General features: G+C 39.4%; 1 pseudogene; it reads left to right on the top strand.

The window, feature by feature from the left end:
• Positions 1–4,693: 4,693 nt before the first annotated feature.
• On the top strand, positions 4,694–5,541 carry LOC147817184 (E3 SUMO-protein ligase ZBED1-like; annotated as a pseudogene).
• The last annotated feature ends 445 nt before the right edge of the window (positions 5,542–5,986 follow it).

Here is a 5,986-nt window from a genome sequence, read left to right as displayed (position 1 = left end):
TGAAAACATACCCACAATTACAATTCAGTCAGAGTGATTTAAACCTCTTACACCTCTACCTTCACCTCTATAATTCCTCTTTAAAACAATAAGTTCAGCAGACAACGCATCTCTTTTTCTTCTCGCATGGATGTCACCATTTTGATTTGATTTGTAGCAAGCATGTGCAAAATACACAGACAACAATCCACTAGAGTATAAATGAAAACAACTACGCGTCCGTGGCGTCCACAGCTGTCCATGTACGCCCTGGCAAACAAGTATAACTGAGACCTTACACATGGCTCATACAGTTGAGGATCTGGCTGCAGCCTGCAGAATGGGGCAGGTCCAGCAGCGAATGTTAAATCCCATCCACCATGATTTGATTGGTTTAACTGTCACAAATAGAGGCAGTAATGTAGAGAGTCTATATACCGTCTTAGGTTCACCTACAAACGGAACCTGATAAAGATGTGCATTTTTTTGGCAAAGGTCCAGGGCCTGGAGGATCCTCTTAAAGGGACCTACTTGCAGACATGATGTCGTACAGCTATATTGGATTAGGGACTAAACCTAAGTATTATATGTAATGCGTAACATTTGGGAAGGGATTGTTGTATGAATACTTTTTAAGTATGTACTTTATGCACCTAAAGCATTCAATTTATAGAAACCTACATATCCAACACACTGTTTGATTCATTCATTGCCAGGGAAACGAAGGACACATTTCTCAGCAGGATTTCTTTTGTCTATCGGGGTAGTAATACCAGTGTGTGGATGTGAATGTAGCTGCCAACAAAAAAAGTAGAATTTAGTCAAGATTGATCACAAGAATTACTTTAAAGTGCTAATTTTAGGTATGCTAACCGTAAATAGCAGTATTCATGTAATAACAGAACATTTCTTTGAAGAGCTGTTATTGATGTACATTCATTTTCTTTCCTAAATTGATGTCCACCTACCAGCTAAAAGCTCTGAGTGCTGTTGCTACCCTTTCATGATAAACTGTGTGTGTTGACTCAGAGCATAAAATGCTTTGATTTCTATAGGATTCATTCACTCTTTGTACTTTATGCATCTTTAATACATGGCATGACTCACAGAGAGTTAAATCAAGTCAGCTTTGAAATAGTGCTGTCCAGCCCCTCAGCACCATGGACAGAGACATTAAAGGAAGTAAAAAGAAAGAAAATCCTCTGAGGATATTTGTAATCAGGAAGCTAGGCTTAAATGAATGTAAAACATTACAGTAATAATGAAGGTGTAATTGTTCAGTCACTTCACCCACATTTCCTATAATGAACCTTTATAAACGTATAAACTAAACTGCTCCTCCATGCTTTGGCTCCACAGCATACTAAAATTGTTGAGTCAAGTCTCTATTACATTGACATTTTCTTTTGACCTCAGTAAGAACTAGTAAAAGTGATGGCTGCCTGATGGTAGCGAAGTGTCTCAGGGCCAGTTCTTTTGAACTTGAGAGTGGCCAGTCAAAATGTGGCAGAGTTACAAGGAAGGAGAATACCAACTGTCTTCGTCCTCAGCCTTTGATTTGTGTGACTAATTAACTTCAGCATTGCTCATCTTAAATTCAATTATTTCATAAGTCAACTAATCATTCACAGAATCAGATATTATTCCCAATCTCCCACAAGACCTGACCCCTGCTTTTATTTTGGATGCTGTCTAAGCTGGTCGCAAAAGGCTTCCTTTTGAGTTTGTCCACTTTGGGAGACACACAAATCTCTCCAGGGCGAGAGGTCTCCTTGAACCAAGATGGCAAAATGGATTTTCAATTGGTGCAAATGGGCTTGGCAGGGGAATGGGTTTACTTGAGTTTAGTGCGAGGCATTTTAAAAGTGAGTGGGAGAGAAAGGAAGTCTCCCTGGCAGGGATGTTTTATTTTCAGCACAAATCAATGAAACCTTGGCAATGATAGTTGTGGATAGGTAAACTTTTTTTTGTATTCGCCCGTGTTTCTCTGGGGACTATATATCTGTGTTCTCCTTTTCAACATGTTTGCATATGCATTGCAATGTGTTTTCAAGATGACATTAAAAAATGTGATCCAACAAGCGGAAAGAGCAAACATTCAGAGGAAGCTAAACCAGCTACTTCAGCAAAGATTCAAACCACTGAGAATTTTTTACTTATGAGCTTTTGTTACTTTTATCATCCTTTAGGGTTGTTCTAATATGAGCTACTGTCATTAAAAGATCAAAGCTTTAGAAACAGGTAGTTTAATGCTGGAGTCAACAGATTAGTTAAACCACCTTTGTCAGTGATGACAGGCTCCAGTCTTCTTGGGTCTGATAAAACAAGCTTTGCACATCTGGATTGGGGGGGTTTGTGCAGTTCTTCTCTGCACAGCCTCTCAGGCTCTGTCAGGTTGGATGGAGACTGTGGTGGACAGACATTTTCAGGTCTCTCCAGAGATGTTCGACCTGGTTCAAGTCAGGACTCTGACTGAGCCTTTTGGAAGGTGAGGGCTCTGGAACAGGTTTACATCAAGGACAGCCCAAAATCGTACAGTGTGTACCTGTCTTTACACTATACACTGATATCACTCTTAGCTGTCAGTAGGATGAAAAGTGGCACCATGTCAAAACCTTAATATTTGTACACAATTTACACAGTCTAAAGTATTTCTAAGAATTGGATTACCAAATGTTTTTTTATGAGGAGGGATATCCATTTAAACATTTGTTAAACCTTAAGGACACACAAAGCATTTTGGGGAGAAAACACTGAATGTAAATACCCACTGTATGAGAAAACACCAGGGCACCTTGTTTATAATGTGCTGTAGCCTGGATACAGGGATTTCTTGATGAGCGCTGATAGCAGTTAAAAATCCTTCACATTCATTGCAGTATTATCACACAGATGAGAGAGATGCTGCTTCACTAATGGTGGCTTGTTAACTTCTCCACACACAGCCTGGATTAGTCTTCAGACTGGAACACTACTGTGCTGTAATCAAACATACAGAGAAGCACTAATGGAGTTTAATTTAAACAAAATTGTTGCTAACAACTTTTTTAAGCTCTGACTTTATACTTAAAGCACTGAACAACAAAAGACTAATTGCCCGCAGTGTGTGCGCCCTGAAACACACTGACACTTTGATGTTTTGTTCCCAGTCAGCTTTGCTGAAGGCTTTTTATGTTCATTCTGAAGGCTGGCTTTGACTTGTCCTTTTGCAGAGTTTATTTTTCTACACAAGACTCACGCTCTCTCTTTTACTCACTCTGTGGAGAGAGAGTGTTTTACTTCCCAAACTAAACAAACGGATGTCAGTGTCCATCATGCAGCAGGTGAACAAAGCGTGAAGAAAATTAAACGTCTCATAGACAATAAGAGGAAAAATTAAATAGAAAAAAACTCAGGAAAGTGCTGGTATTTTCAGCAACACGCTCAGCCTTCTCTCGACCTCACAGACACACATTTAAATTATTATTTCTCTCTTTATACTTGCATTATTAGAGAAATTATCAATATTAATTTACCTCATCTAACTGTACACTCTTAACAATTTCCTTGTATATTTACAGCAACTTGCCAGCAGCATTTTACTGTATCTTGGTTTACAATAAATTACTGTAATGCAATTTGCAGCATATATTATAGTATTTTACTGTATTTTTACTGTAATTTTGATCTATTTCTACTGTATTTTAGTCCTCCTGCTCACTCCCCGTGTAGCAGAGCATTTTGAGCCATCCTCAGGGTTGATCCTCACCAGAAACCTGTTAGCAACATCATGCCAGTCAATAAATATGCTTATAGAGAAGACTCTATTGCACTCAACCCAATCTTCAAATTCCTCCTGTCCCGCAACTTTTAGCTTTAACTCTACTGTTGCACAATGCACATCTGATTTAATTATAATACAGAAGTAATGGGAGAAATCCACTTGCCTCTACACAAGCAGCAGTGTGCATGCATTACTTAAGTGAACCAAGATGCCTGCATGGGAACCTGGTGAAGATTGCACCCCTCACTGATGGTGAAACTCCGACCACAGACTGTAACCGACTAAAACACCTTAAGACAAGTAGGACAAAACCTGTTAGCTATTAAAACACAAAAAAATTAAAATTCTAAAATGTAAAAACTCGTAATACTTACAGACTACTCATCCGCCTCACCAGCACCTTGTGGCAGGGACGCCCCCTCCCCTGTGCAAAGACAGACACTTATAGTGTAGAAGTATGAGAAAGCAAATTATATTTTATTCGATGATGCTGTTAGCCATAGAACAGTGTTAGTGTTAAAACAAAATACAACAAAACATACGTGATAACATTATCATTATTTGCCATTACAATCAGCCTGCCACAGAATTGGATCTCTCACTGCTGCACAAATTAAATAGTTTAAGTCAAAGGCTTTAGGGCTGAACGACTTGGGAAAATAATCCAGTTGTTTATTTTTTCTACCAATATTGTGATTGCAATTTAATATGCGATTATTTTTTTTAAGTTCCTTATCTTCTGTATTATTCAACAAACACAAGCAATAAATTATTCTATATTATGACTAACACAGTGTTAGATAGATTACACATAAAATGTTGAATATATGTTGTTGTTGATTAGATTAGATGATGCATGAACTGATATAAATAAAATATGACTACTTCAATCACAGTAGTATATCGACTGATTTGTTTAACTTACAGCCTTGTAAGCATGTAATAATTACCATGAATACAAAACTGAGGCTGAAACAACAGCAAGTGAACACAGCACAGCACAAGCTGATCCAGGATGTCAACACAAGATGGAACAGTACATATCACATGGTAGAGAGACTCCTGGAACAGCGCTGGCCAGTCACTGCAACTCTATCTGATCCTGAGGTTTCTGCAAGGGGCAAACACCACTTTGATATGAAGCCAGGTCAATGGGTGCTGCCTGAAGAACTGGTTAAAAGGGCTGCAGCCTTTTGAATGTGCTACTGTTTACCTTAGTGGACAGGAGTACGCAACTGCTTCATGCCTTCCACAGCGTGTCAAAGGGCTGCAACGGACCATACAGCGAAGCCTTTCTGGCCAGTGCAGGACAAGAGATCACTGAGAGATGGGGGAGTCTGAAGACCATCTCAGCAGAGAGAGACAACCCACTTGTTCTTGCAGCTGCCATTGACCATTCTGAAAGCTGAAGTTTTTGGCAGCTGAAGATGGCACAAGGGTGCAAGGGTCAGTTGAAGTCCTTGCTATCAAAAAAGCAAAGGAGACTGGGATACATGGCTGTGAGGAGGAAGAGGAAACCCATTACGACCAAAAGATCCAAATGGTGAGAAATGAAGTTCAGATGTACTTTGCAGAGTCAGTAATATCCAAAAAGGAAGATCCTCTCATATGGTGGAGGGAAAATGAGGGGCGTTTCCTCACACTCTCAAAGCTGGCAAGATCTCGTCTGCGCATCCCTGCAACATCCACCCTGTCAGAGCGAATCCTCTCTGCGCTGGGGAATATCTGTTCTCAGACGATAGCAACCTTCACGAGACCATGTGGAGATGCTGACTGTCCCCAGTTTGAATGGACTGTGACTGACATGACTGACATATAGCCTCATGTAGTCGGAACTCGCAACAGACACGGTAGACCGCAGAATGCCGAACACGAAATGCACTTTTATTTTATTTTCATTGAGGGAAAAGTTTTGTTGAAACGTTTTTTGTTGATTCCAGGTTATAATCAGTTTCACAACTGTAGCATTGATTTCCTGAGTAAACTGAGCCACAGTGGGTCTGTATGGCTCAATATGTAGTGTTTTAAGTGGTTGTTTTGTTGTTTGTTTTTTATTGCTGCTACTTTGTCTGTCCTTGGTTTACAGAAAAAATGAATACGTGATTTTTTTTTTCATATCAGCACTTTGCTACACACTCAGTCCTTGGTTTTAAATAGACAATTTGTTATTGGAAGTTTTATTTATCTTTTGAATCAGTAGTGGCCTAGACAGCAGCAACGTTTATTAAATGATAAATTAATTGT

This window comes from Seriola lalandi, unplaced genomic scaffold (genome assembly GCF_002814215.2).
Source record: "Seriola lalandi dorsalis isolate HSWRI2012SDOR001 ecotype SW California unplaced genomic scaffold, Sedor1 jcf7180002055008, whole genome shotgun sequence".
Classification (NCBI taxonomy): domain Eukaryota; kingdom Metazoa; phylum Chordata; class Actinopteri; order Carangiformes; family Carangidae; genus Seriola; species Seriola lalandi.
The sequence above is the reverse complement of the archived record's forward strand: the minus strand, read 5'-3'. Positions and strand labels throughout refer to the sequence as shown.